Below are 13,839 nucleotides of genomic sequence, written 5' to 3'. Positions count from 1 at the left end.
GTGCCACAGGCTGATCGCCTCCATGCCACGCCGCACTGATGCAGTAATTCATGCAAAAGGAGGCCCAACCAAGTATTGATGCATAGAAATGAACATACTTTTCAGAAGTCTGACATTTCTGTTTAATACATCCTTTTTTAAATTGATCTTATGTAATATTCTAATTTTTTGAGACACTGAATTTTGGGGTTTCTTATCTGTAAACCATAATCATCAACATTTCAAGAAATAAAGGCTTGAAATATTTCACTCTGTGTGTAACAGGTCTGTATAATATAAGGTTTTCACTTTCAGAAAAGAGTGACAAAAAATATTGAACTTTTTAATAATATACTAATTTTTGGAGATGCACCTGTAGACCTCATTATTTTGGTAGTCTGTAATCACATCATCTCACTCAGGTCATAAAAACTGAATCAACACAGCAGCACCACCTAGTGGTTAAACCCAGCTAACACAGTAAAGCACCGCTTCATGGTATGTTGCAGCAACCAAGGTGAACAAAACAAGCGCACCTCTCCAGTGACGCCGTTTTTCCCACGGCAGTCATGAATGAACTGATTAGCTGGGGGCGGGGTTAATGCATTTTACTATGTTTGTAGATATTCATTCGGTGGTGAATAAACACACGAAAAAGCAGGGAAAAGATTCTGTCTTCTTTGAACTTAAGACGTAGTGCAATAGTTGGTGCTGAAACCCGGAAAATGAAAGAATGAAAGACGAAAAGTTCAATAGTTTGCACACAACCCAGAAAAGAGGAACAATGGCTGAAATGGATCGTCTGAAAAAGAAGAGAACTCCACTTCGCTCCTCTGTGACCAAAATACTGAGTAAGATTGATGATGAACTTTCTAAATCACAATTTGATGTTGACGTTTTGGAAGAGTTGCTGGAGCAATTAAAAGAAAAATAAGAATGTTTGGACAAAATAGACAAAGAACTGGAGGACGTAACCAAAACTGATGATTTGGAGGAGGAGGTTTCAAGAGTTTTGGAGTATAAGTGTAGCAGAGAGAATCTGAGTGCAGAGGCTGTGAGCTGTGCAGCCTCTTAAAAGTAGGTCAACTCCTCCCCCTCCAGATTGGCAGAGCCTACTTAAGCCACCTGTGGCAGTTTAGCTGCCTCTTTCTCCTTTGTCTTTGCCTGGTGGCTGCCACATGGTCAGACCTGAGGTAGGTAATGTGGCCTTGGTAATTTTAGTCTGTAGTTTACTTTGAGTTTAAACCTTTCAATCATTAGTCAAATTGTGTTTGTTTTAGTGTCCTTCCTGGTTGTGCACTTTTACCTGGTCATCTTGGTGTCCACTGAATCAAGGTTTGTTAACTTCTAGAACATTGTTGAACATATTTGAATTGTTTCAATGGAAGTTAACATTTTTATCTGTCTTTTGTAGTGGTGTTAAGCAGGATCAGCGGACAGCTGGGTAAATGTAGCTACCTGGGCAGGTATGAGAAGCTGCATATTGTCAACAGGAAGTGTCTGAAATTATTACATCTTTTACGACAGCGTAATGATTTTGGTTTCCTTCTATATTTCAGTCACGATCAGCTGCTGTTTTGTCTTGTTTTGTCCTTAGTTTTGTCTTGTTTTGTCCTGTCTTGTTTTGTCCTTAGTTTTGTCTTGTTTTGTCCTTAGTTTTGTCTTGTTTTGTGTCTTGTTTTGTCTTGTTTTGTCCTTAGTTTTGTCTTGTTTTGTCCTTAGTTTTGTCTTGTTTTGTGTCGTGTTTTGTCTTGTTTTGTCCTTAGTTTTGTCTTGTTTTGTCCTTAGTTTTGTCTTGTTTTGTCCTTAGTTTTGTCTTGTTGTGTCCTGTGTTTTGTCTTGTTTTGTGTCTTGTTTTGTCCTTTGTTTTGTCTTGTTGTGTCCTGTGTTTTGTCTTGTTTTGTCCTGTGTTTTGTCTTGTTTTGTGTCTTGTTTTGTCCTTAGTTTTGTCCTTTGTTTTGTCCTTTGTTTTGTCTTGTTGTGTCCTGTGTTTTGTCTTGTTTTGTCCTTTGTTTTGTCTTGTTTTGTCCTTTGTTTTGTCTTGTTTTGTCCTGTGTTTTGTCTTGTTTTGTCCTGTGTTTTGTCTTGTTTTGTCCTTTGTTTTGTCTTGTTGTGTCCTGTGTTTTGTCTTGTTTTGTCCTGTGTTTTGTCTTGTTTTGTCCTTTGTTTTGTCCTTTGTTTTGTCTTGTTTTGTCCTTTGTTTTGTTTTGTCTTGTTTTGTCCTGTGTTTTGTCTTGTTTTGTCCTGAGTTTTGTCTTGTTTTGTCTTGTTTTGTCCTTTGTTTTGTCTTGTTTTGTCCTGTGTTTTGTCCTTAGTTTTGTCTTGTTTTGTCTTGTTTTGTCCTTTGTTTTGTCCTTTGTTTTGTCTTGTTTTGTCGTGTTTTGTCTTGTTTTGTCCTGTGTTTTGTCCTGTGTTTTGTCTTGTTTTGTCCTTTGTTTTGTCTTGTTTTGTCCTGTGTTTTGTCCTTAGTTTTGTCTTGTTTTGTCCTTAGTTTTGTCTTGTTTTGTCCTGTGTTTTGTCTTGTTTTGTCCTTTGTTTTGTCTTGTTTTGTCCTGTGTTTTGTCCTTAGTTTTTTTTCTTTGTTTTGTCCTGTGTTTTGTCTTGTTTTGTCCTGTGTTTTGTCTTGTTTTGTCCTTTGTTTTGTCTTGTTTTGTCCTTAGTTTTTTCCTTTGTTTTGTCCTGTGTTTTGTCTTGTTTTGTCCTGTGTTTTGTCTTGTTTTGTCCTTTGTTTTGTCTTGTTTTGTCCTGTGTTTTGTCCTTAGTTTTGTCCTTAGTTTTGTCTTGTTTTGTCCTTTGTTTTGTCCTTTGTTTTGCCTTAGTTTTGTCTTGTTTTGTCGTGTTTTGTCTTGTTTTGTCCTTTGTTTTGTCTTGTTTTGTCCTGTGTTTTGTCCTTAGTTTTGTCTTGTTTTGTCTTGTTTTGTCCTTTGTTTTGTCCTTTGTTTTGCCTTAGTTTTGTCTTGTTTTGTCGTGTTTTGTCTTGTTTTGTCCTGTGTTTTGTCTTGTTTTGTCTTGTTTTGTCCTGTGTTTTGTCCTGTGTTTTGTCTTGTTTTGTCCTGTGTTTTGTCTTGTTTTGTCCTTTGTTTTGTCTTGTTTTGTCCTTTGTTTTGTCTTGTTTTGTCCTGTGTTTTGTCTTGTTTTGTCTTGTTTTGTCCTGTGTTTTGTCTTGTTTTGTCCTTTGTTTTGTCTTGTTTTGTCCTGTGTTTTGTCCTTAGTTTTTTCCTTTGTTTTGTCCTTTGTTTTGTCTTGTTTTGTCCTGTGTTTTGTCCTTAGTTTTTTCCTTTGTTTTGTCCTGTGTTTTGTCTTGTTTTGTCCTGTGTTTTGTCTTGTTTTGTCCTTTGTTTTGTCTTGTTTTGTCCTGTGTTTTGTCCTTAGTTTTGTCTTGTTTTGTCCTTAGTTTTGTCTTGTTTTGTCCTTAGTTTTGTCTTGTTTTGTCCTTAGTTTTGTCTTGTTTTGTCCTTTGTTTTGTCTTGTTTTGTCCTGTGTTTTGTCCTTAGTTTTTTCCTTTGTTTTGTCCTTTGTTTTGTCTTGTTTTGTCCTGTGTTTTGTCTTGTTTTGTCCTGTGTTTTGTCCTTAGTTTTGTCTTGTTTTGTCTTGTTTTGTCCTTTGTTTTGTCCTTTGTTTTGCCTTAGTTTTGTCTTGTTTTGTCGTGTTTTGTCTTGTTTTGTCCTGTGTTTTGTCTTGTTTTGTCCTTTGTTTTGTCTTGTTTTGTCCTGTGTTTTGTCCTTAGTTTTGTCTTGTTTTGTCGTGTTTTGTCTTGTTTTGTCCTGTGTTTTGTCTTGTTTTGTCCTTTGTTTTGTCTTGTTTTGTCCTTTGTTTTGTCTTGTTTTGTCCTGTGTTTTGTCCTTAGTTTTGTCTTGTTTTGTCCTGTGTTTTGTCTTGTTTTGTCCTTTGTTTTGTCTTGTTTTGTCCTGTGTTTTGTCCTTAGTTTTGTCTTGTTTTGTCCTGTGTTTTGTCTTGTTTTGTCCTGTGTTTTGTCTTGTTTTGTCCTTTGTTTTGTCTTGTTTTGTCCTGTGTTTTGTCCTTTGTTTTGTCTTGTTTTGTCCTTAGTTTTGTCTTGTTTTGTCCTGTGTTTTGTCTTGTTTTGTCCTTTGTTTTGTCTTGTTTTGTCCTGTGTTTTGTCCTTAGTTTTTTCCTTTGTTTTGTCCTTTGTTTTGTCTTGTTTTGTCCTGTGTTTTGTCCTTAGTTTTTTCCTTTGTTTTGTCCTGTGTTTTGTCTTGTTTTGTCCTGTGTTTTGTCTTGTTTTGTCCTTAGTTTTGTCTTGTTTTGTCCTTAGTTTTGTCTTGTTTTGTCCTTAGTTTTGTCTTGTTTTGTCCTTAGTTTTGTCTTGTTTTGTCCTTTGTTTTGTCTTGTTTTGTCCTGTGTTTTGTCCTTAGTTTTTTCCTTTGTTTTGTCCTTTGTTTTGTCTTGTTTTGTCCTGTGTTTTGTCTTGTTTTGTCCTGTGTTTTGTCCTTAGTTTTGTCTTGTTTTGTCTTGTTTTGTCCTTTGTTTTGTCCTTTGTTTTGCCTTAGTTTTGTCTTGTTTTGTCGTGTTTTGTCTTGTTTTGTCCTGTGTTTTGTCTTGTTTTGTCCTTTGTTTTGTCTTGTTTTGTCCTGTGTTTTGTCCTTAGTTTTGTCTTGTTTTGTCGTGTTTTGTCTTGTTTTGTCCTGTGTTTTGTCTTGTTTTGTCCTTTGTTTTGTCTTGTTTTGTCCTGTGTTTTGTCCTTTGTTTTGTCTTGTTTTGTCCTGTGTTTTGTCCTTAGTTTTGTCTTGTTTTGTCCTGTGTTTTGTCTTGTTTTGTCCTTTGTTTTGTCTTGTTTTGTCCTGTGTTTTGTCCTTAGTTTTGTCTTGTTTTGTCGTGTTTTGTCTTGTTTTGTCCTGTGTTTTGTCTTGTTTTGTCCTTTGTTTTGTCTTGTTTTGTCCTGTGTTTTGTCCTTTGTTTTGTCTTGTTTTGTCCTTAGTTTTGTCTTGTTTTGTCCTGTGTTTTGTCTTGTTTTGTCCTTTGTTTTGTCTTGTTTTGTCCTGTGTTTTGTCCTTAGTTTTTTCCTTTGTTTTGTCCTTTGTTTTGTCTTGTTTTGTCCTGTGTTTTGTCCTTAGTTTTTTCCTTTGTTTTGTCCTGTGTTTTGTCTTGTTTTGTCCTGTGTTTTGTCTTGTTTTGTCCTTTGTTTTGTCTTGTTTTGTCCTGTGTTTTGTCCTTAGTTTTGTCTTGTTTTGTCTTGTTTTGTCCTTTGTTTTGTCCTTTGTTTTGCCTTAGTTTTGTCTTGTTTTGTCGTGTTTTGTCTTGTTTTGTCCTGTGTTTTGTCTTGTTTTGTCCTTTGTTTTGTCTTGTTTTGTCCTGTGTTTTGTCTTGTTTTGTCCTGTGTTTTGTCTTGTTTTGTCCTGTGTTTTGTCCTTAGTTTTGTCTTGTTTTGTCGTGTTTTGTCTTGTTTTGTCCTGTGTTTTGTCTTGTTTTGTCCTTTTGTTTTGTCTTGTTTTGTCCTGTGTTTTGTCCTTAGTTTTGTCTTGTTTTGTCCTTAGTTTTGTCTTGTTTTGCCTTAGTTTTGCTGTGGTTTGCTTGTTCTGTTTGGCAGCATTTTATCGAGTTGTAATTAAAATAGGCCTTTTTAGCTGGACCAACTGGTTTTATATGGGCTTTAACTATTTCTTTTGTGTAACTTTTTCTTTCTTGTCCCTTACAGTGCAGTGGTTGCTGGCTAGCGGTGGAGGCTAGGCACTCTGGGTGGTTCCCTGCACCTTTTTGTTGCAGTGATAGGCGCACTGGGACACAGTAGTCTGCACCTGTTTGTCGTGTTTGCAGTGAGTTCACGTGTGGGGGGTGAGTGCACTCCTGGGACACTTCCTTTGGTAGACTGCCTCCCACTCACTCCCCCTTCCCTTTTTGTTGGTTTTAGCCACTTCACCTGGAAGTGTTTCATTAATTAAAGACTAATTGTTAAAAAGAATAAATTGTAATAAAATTTTGAGACATCCTTTCCATAAATTTGACTTGAAATTCATTGCCAATTACTAACTCCTCTTCTTTCCACAGACGCTTCCAGTCACATTAATATATTTTTGCATTTAAACTTATAAATAAATGTTTGAGTTGCTTTTTGAACCACGTCTCTGTCTGTCTTGTAGAGTGAACCTGTGTTTGCCTCTATCTAGGTGTCTGGCTTGTATTGGTACAAATTTATCACAGCCCTTAATCCAACTTTGCCACATTCAGAACATATCACACTGAGAGACCAAATTCAGGAGAGCGCATGGAGATGCGGTGTCTGTGATGTCCTTTGAATCAGATCCCATGCGTAATAATGTGAAACTACCAAAACCCGTAATCGAAAAATATGCAGGTGTCAGTCAGTGGCAGTATTTTAGGGGACAGTTTGAGACAGCTGTAAATAATCCCAACCTGACCAAAAAGGACTAATTCAGTAATCTCGCTGATGTTGTTGCAGGATTGCCGTTAACTGACGCCAGTTATGACAATGCCATTCAGATGCTACAGAATAGATTCTGCAGGAGAGATTTGGTGATTAATGCACATATGACCAAACTTTAAAATCTTAATCCTGTTAATGCCAGAGACATGAGAGCACTGATATTTGGATGATAACTGAAACTCAGATCCGTAGTCTGCTTCAGCGGCAGTGGTCTCTGACACCTATGGTAGTTTACTGGGCCCCATTCTAATGAGACTTATTCCAGAAGAGCTGACTTTAGAGTTTAGCAGACAGGTAGAGGAGGATGATGAACTTCATTCAGGAGGAAGAGGACAGCCGAGAGCGCGCTGCAAACACGACAAAAAGCGCAAAGGAAAACACAGGTAAGAGCGTGGGAAATGCGCACAAAACGACAGAATATGATGACAACGTCTGCTCTTTATTCTTCCAGTCAAACGTGCCTCTTCTGTGAGAAACATGATCACCTGTCTGAACAGTAATGAAATGTCTGTTCCTGAAAAACGTGAAAAGTTAAGAAAACAAAGAAGATGCTTTGTGTGTTTTGGAACAAGACATGTCGCTAAAGACTGCGGTACAGAGGAATTTCATGTGAAAAATGTAACCGACGTCACCACAAAGCCCTGTGCACTCATGATGAAAATGAATGTAAAAAAGAAAAAGAGCCAGCAGGTACAGTGGTCTCAGTTCCTCCCAGTGAATCAAAGCGAGGAACAGTTCTGCTGACTGCCACCGTTTGGATGGAGACCCCAGTGAAACGACAGCTGACCCACAGTCTGTTAGACGGAGGGAGTCAGCGCAGCTTTGTGCGCCAAGATAGCTCCCGTGCGTCAAAGCTCCCCAAAGTAGGTGAAGACACTTTAAAACTACACACCTTTGGCTCCAGTGTCCCTCAAACCATCACCTGTAATCAAGTCAAATTAAGATTAAGCAACATTAGAAATGGCCAAAGTGTAGATTTGGTAGTTTTAGAAACCCCCCGTGTGCGCTCTCCCATCATGAGAGTGGCTGGAGAAGAATTACGCAGAGAACTGGAGCGCAGAGGCGTGCACCTTGCTGACCCTGCTGTAAGCGGAATGGAAATGCAGGAGCTGGGAATTCTAATAGGAGGAGATCATTACCGGGAAGTTGTGTCCGGAAAAGTGGAGCGGATTTCAGAATCTCTGGTTGCACTGGACAGGAAGTTTGGATGGCTCATCCAAGGCACCGCATCCATGCTCAATGTAGCTACAGCTGCTGCTCCGACAGATGTCGGAACTCTCCACCTGAGTGTTGGTGTGTGTTTGGGAAACTGAATCAATCGGCATTCTGACAGAAAAAGAGTCAAAGAAAAGTGACGAGGAGACGCTGCAGTTGTCTGAAACGTCAGTCCAGTTTACAGATTCAAGATATGAGGTGAGTCTACCTTGGAAAAATGAAAACCATGATCTGGCCACTAACTATGATGTTGCAAAATGACGTTTTGATCAGCTCGTGAAGAAGTTTCAAACTAATGTGCCACTCTATGAACAGTACCGTGACGTCATCCAGGAGTACGTCAGTCAGGGCATAGTGGAGCAGGGGAAAAATCTTGTCATAGACAATCCTACCCACTGTCTCCCTCACAGAGCAGTGATTGATGAGGACCGTTCTCTGTGGTGGACAGGACCTGGTTGGCTCAAAGAAAGACTGTCAATTACTGTCCAAATGATGTTAAATCAAAGATGATGACATTGTTAAAGAAAACCTGGCTGCTGGTGAAACGACACGTTTAACCAGAGTTGAAAGCTCAAAGAAAAGAGAAATTCTGGAAATGAAAAATCACAGTGACCTCAACAGAATGTGACGCGTAACTGCCTGGATAGGAAGATTCATTGACAATGCCAGAGCAGAACTAAAACTAAGCGGAGCTTTGACAGCTGAGGAGACCGACGATGCAGAGCTTTACCGGATACGGAACTCAGATCCAGAGTTTCCCTCATGAAACTGATCAGTTAAAAAGAGGTCAAGAAATAAACATCCAGTCAAAAATCAAGCCTTTAGGCCCCTTTTTGGATGATAAAGGAACTTTAAGAGTAGGAGGCAGGCTACAAATGAGCGACTTAAAGTTTGAGCAAAAGCATCCCTGCATCCTTCCGGCAAACGCAACATTAGTGAAAAAATGTCACCAACAAATGCTACATTCTGGTTTACAAGACACTCTTAATCAAGTGAGAGGAAAATTCTGGATTATAAAAGGACGACAACTGACAAGAAGAAGTGTTCATGCGTGTCTGATTTACCGTAAATCTCAGGCTAGAGCAGCTCAGCACATTTCCGCTCCTTTACCTGAGCAGCGCATCCAGGAAGCGCCTCCCTTTGAAATCACCGGAGTAGATTTTGCTGGCCCTCTGGCCACCAAATCTCAAGAAAAGATCTATGTAGCCCTGTTTACCTGCGCAGTCACCAGAGCTATTCCTCTTCAGTTAGTGACAGGTTTGACTACTGAAAAGTTTTTGTTGGCTTTTAGACGTTTCGTGGCGCGCAGAGGACTCTGTAAAACCACATATTCAGACAATGCAAAAACCTTTAAAAGAGCTCGAGGAGTTGAAGGTCCTGAGGAATTCCCTGTCATCAAAAGAGTTACAGGAATTCTTTGCCGAAAAACGAATCACCTGGAAATTCATTGCAGAGGAAGCCGCCTGGTGGGGAGGCATCTCTACGGTATGAGGAAACGGAAACAGTATTGACAGAAGTGGAAGCTGTTATTGAGGCCCCGTTCACACGGAAACGAAAACACTATACTGCCGTTTGGCGTTGGAAAAGTTTTCAGTAAAGACGGGATCGTTTCAGGAAATATCCGCGTAAACACGGAACCACTGAACGACTGAAAACGCTGTAACACATATGCCAAGCCTATGTGTGGCGCTGTAACGCTGCCACGGCCTTGGATTTAAGAACACGTGTTGTTTGCGTTTCGCGGTGCTGGTAAAGGAGCATCAGGTTTTTTCTAGCTTCTGCAGCACGAACACAACCGTGTAGTCCGCTATTATTGTTTTGGCCTAACCCGCGCAGGCGCCTTACGGGCGCTACGCCGTGTGTGAAGTAAACGTTTCAAGAAAGATGCGGAAAGCCGTCCCCACGGAGACGAAACGGTGTTCGTTTACGGATTTATGCACTCTGGTTTCAAAAAGTATCGTTTACAGTCACCCGAAACGCCGATCCGACAAAGACTTTTGCGCATGCACCTGAATTCGGGGCCTGATTCTCGTCCCATCACTTTCACTCATTCCAGCAGTGAAGAGCCTGTAGCACTCACTCCAGCGCACTTCCTGATTGGTCAACGTTTTACTGCGCTTCCCTCTGCTGGCAACGTCACACCAACGCTCCCAAACGCAACCCAAGGCCTGTTAACTAAAGATGGAAATGCAGAGAGCGTTTGATGAACACATTTTAGGCTAAATGGAGAAAAAAGGGTTCTGCACACTACTACATCTCCTCAGCTCAAAGCTGGAGATGTAGTTTTGGTCAGTGAGGATCAACTATCCAAACATCTGTGGAAAATGGGAAGAATTAAAGAAGTTTACGCGGGCAGAGATGGAAAGGTACGTTCATGTCTTGTGCTGCTTCCTTCCAAGATTACTATACAAAGACCTACAACTACTGTATCCTCTTGAGCTGAAGATGTGATGAGTTGACTGGAGTCAGCCTCATCGGCCGGGAGTCTGTTGCAGCTACCAAGGTGGACAAAACAAGCGCACCTCTCCAGTGACGCCGTTTTTCCCACGGCAGTCATGAATGAACTGATTAGCTGGGGGCGGGGTTAATGCATTTTACTATGTTTGTAGATATTCATTCGGTGAATAAACAGGAAAAGCAGGGAAAAGATTCTGTCTTCTTTGAACTTAAGATGTAGAGCATTATGGTAGAATGGCAGGATTTCATTCTAGTGTTAACATCAGATTCAAAACAGACCCCGGGCCATAGTTTGGACACCCCTGCTCTAGAATATCAAATCCAGTGATGAGTAAAAAGTCCAGTCAGTGATAAACCTCAGAGCTCCAGGATAGTATAGTCTTTAATATTTATTTGCACACATGATATATACAGTTTTTGTGACTCTGATGCATCTTTCACAGAGAAAGAGCAAAGTAAAAAAATGTGCTGGTGAGTCAGGAAACCTGAGAGTCTTATAATTAAAGCTCCCCGAGTTACAACTAGACTTTCTAGAAAAGAGTTTAATCAAAATGACAAAGTGTTGAAAAAGAAACCAAAGAATAAAAAACAGCAAAGTAAAGAACAAAACAGTATTTTATATATCTGTGGTTTAGGTGCTCCAATTAATTTTAGGTGACATTAACTTTGGTATTTGAAATATTTTTATTTAATATTCTATTAGTTGTAGTATTATAGTTTTATTTATTATTACTGACCTATTTATGATTGTTATCAAAAAGCCATTTAATTTCTGTTTTATTGTGACCATTTTAATCATTTTTATCCTTATTTTCATGAGCTGAATATTTATAAGTTAACATTATTTCTCCCAGTATCCCTGTCAGTGATGCTGTCAGCAGCCTACTTATCATAATTTATAGTTTCACAGCTGCAGTCATCCTTGAATCAAACCTGTGGCCCTCACAATACTGCAACATGTAAGACAGGGGAGTCAGACTCAGGTCTGACCTGAGGGCCTAACAGGGTCAACATTAAACCATAAACTGTCAACCTCATTTTCACCAGTGATCAAATATGAAAAAGAAAACAGCACTGATGATTATTATTTGGAAATTTAAAAGAGTAAAAATGACCAGTTTAAAGGCTCAAATCTGAGATAAAAATTCCAACTTATTAGAACAAAAGATCAGAACACAATATTTAAAAAAATAATAGTTTTCAAGAGCAAATGTATGAGGAGAAAGTTAAAATCATCAGTTTGAAAGGTCAAAATATGGGCTCAAATTTGAAATCATGAGTTTAATGGTCAGAATATTACTTAAAATTTTAAATTGTCAGTCGATAGGTCAAAATACACGATTAAAAAACAAAAATTAGGAGTCGAAAATCTCAAAATTGTGCTAGAATTCAAAATAATGACTTAAAAATTTAAAAAAAAATATGACGTTTAAAATTGGGAGTGTAAAAGGTGAAAATATGTTATAAAAAGTAAAAAATATTAATTTAAATTTAAAAATTTGAGTAAAAATATGACGTGAATTTAAAATTGAGTGTAAAAGGTCAAAATATGATATAGAAAATAAAAATTATTAATTAAAATGTAAAAATATGAGAAAAAAAAAGAAACAATGAGTTTAAAAGTCCAAATATGGGATTAAAAAGCCAAATTAAGGAGTTGAAAATGTCAAAATATGAAACGAAAAGTCAAAATCAAAAGTTTGAGGCGTAATCTTGAGAAACAAAATTGAAAATCTGAAATAAAAACAGATTAATTTCTTTCCCCACATTGTTGACTTTTTATGAAATCTTTCTAACTCTTGTCTCTTTCAGATTTTTATGGCTAAACAAGGAAATCTGAAATAATCGAGTTGAAGTTTACATTTTTATACTGGAGGAAATCTGCAGACCTCAGACTGGTGGGACAGTTAGAATACTAATATGATATGATCTTGTAGGCCGGATATAATCGCTCCATGGGCCGGCTTTGGCCCCCGGGCCTTGAGTTTGACACCCCTGATGTAAGGTATGGGTAGATGAGGCTCTAATATAGTGTTAACAGGGATGATCTGTTAATAAACGGCTGATTTTTCTGACAATTCCAACTGATTTTGACTCCTTTTTAGTTTCATAGTCAATATGATCTTTCCAACATCTCTCATCCACTATTATGCCAAGAAAGTGCTGAAGATTCTCTGTTTATTTGATTTGAAATAATATTCTTTATTTATAGAGCACTTTTAAAAACACAGTTACAAAAAGATTCAAAAGAAAAACGCAAATAAAACAGCAGTAATCAGGCAGCAAAGTGGCTACAGGTAAAAGCATGTCAAAGAGTTTCGGTGTCTTTAAAATTTAAAAATGATCTTATTTCTGAGATTTTTCTCTAATGATAAAAACAGGATTGCACAAGTTTTGTAACCAGTTTTTCAAATGTTAAATTCCTACCAAAGCACACAGCTAGATTCTCTGCAACAGCCTGTATGTTATTAAAAAAAGAGCCAGCAGATGGCAGCACTTCCTCTACAATGAGCTGGGACACAATGACAAGAATGTCAGTTTAGTCTTCATTCAGTTGTCAAAAGTTCAAAGACATCCAGCTCTTCATCCTCCAAACAGTTTTTACTGCTGACCCAGGTCTAAAGGATTTACTGGCATGTAGAACTGAGTGTCATCTGCAGAGAAATGAAATGTTTTTCAATAATGTGACCCAGGGGCAGCATGGCCAAAGAAAAGAAAATGGCTCCAACACTGAGCCCTGGGGCACACCGTACTTCATTGTAGAGAATGATGAGGTCTGGTTGTTCACAGAGACACAGAAGCTCCTGTTTGATAAAGAAGAATAAAAACACTTTAAACCCAGCCACACAGCCCCACCCAGTGCCTTATTACTGACATCAATATAAACCAGTGGTTCTCTAATGGTGTGGGAGGTACACTGGTATGTCTGGAGGAAAGTCTAGGTGTGCCCTGGGGATCTGGCTGGACCCCTGAAAACCCCCAGAGACCAGGACCTCCCCAGCTGTGATTTATTGATGATATCAGTGTGTTGGATCAGTAGCATTGGTGCTAGCATCCTGGCTAACAGTTAGCTCATTTAGCAAGCTACTATTACATTGAAATTGGTGCTAAAATGATTAATTCATGCTACTTTTAACCAATTTAACCAATTTCTACCCGTTTTGCCACTTATTTTGACAACTCAAATCATTTTTGCAAGTTTGCGACTTTTAAAAAAATGCTTTTTACCCATTTTTGCAACTTTTATGGAACTTTAAGCAACATCTTTGCTCACAATTTTTGCTTCCTTTTTACTGGTTTTACCTTCTTTAGCTATTATTAGTACATTTCTTGCTAGTTTTTTCCATCACTTTTAACCTCTTTCTACCACTTTTTAGCAACTTTAACCCTTTCTGCCACTCGAAACCTATTTTGCCATCTTGTTGTCAATTTTCACTCACTTTGCTTTTGTTTGGCCACTTTTATAGTCAATTTTGCCCATTTTTTAACCACTTTTAACCCATGTTACCACCTTTTTACAACATTCAACCCAATTTGGCCACTTTTAACCCATATTTTGCTCCTTGTGCCAATTCTTACCCATTTTTGACTTTGTCTTGCTACTTTTGCCCAATTTTGCCATGTTCTTTTCATCACATTTCACCATTTTTTGCCACTTTTGCCACCCCCAGTTGTCTGGGCCCTAGAAAGCTCTCCCCTTTATCCCCTCTTATGGGCCATCCTGTTATGTTAATTAAAAAGTCTATTTTGTATTGATGTGAATGTGGTGTGCCTTGGGTGAAAAAAGT

General features: G+C 38.4%; 1 long non-coding RNA gene across 1 annotated transcript; it reads left to right on the top strand.

Moving 5' to 3' along the window:
• Positions 1 to 639: 639 nt before the first annotated feature.
• On the top strand, positions 640 to 1,623 carry LOC121508957. Its single transcript, XR_005991836.1, has 3 exons — positions 640 to 1,172; positions 1,260 to 1,314; positions 1,394 to 1,623. It is a non-coding gene; the product is annotated as an uncharacterized LOC121508957 (long non-coding RNA).
• The last annotated feature ends 12,216 nt before the right edge of the window (positions 1,624 to 13,839 follow it).

This window comes from Cheilinus undulatus, linkage group 4 (assembly GCF_018320785.1).
Source record: "Cheilinus undulatus linkage group 4, ASM1832078v1, whole genome shotgun sequence".
In the NCBI taxonomy this organism is placed as follows: Eukaryota; Metazoa; Chordata; class Actinopteri; order Labriformes; family Labridae; genus Cheilinus; species Cheilinus undulatus.
This window is presented reverse-complemented; position numbering and strand designations above follow the sequence as displayed.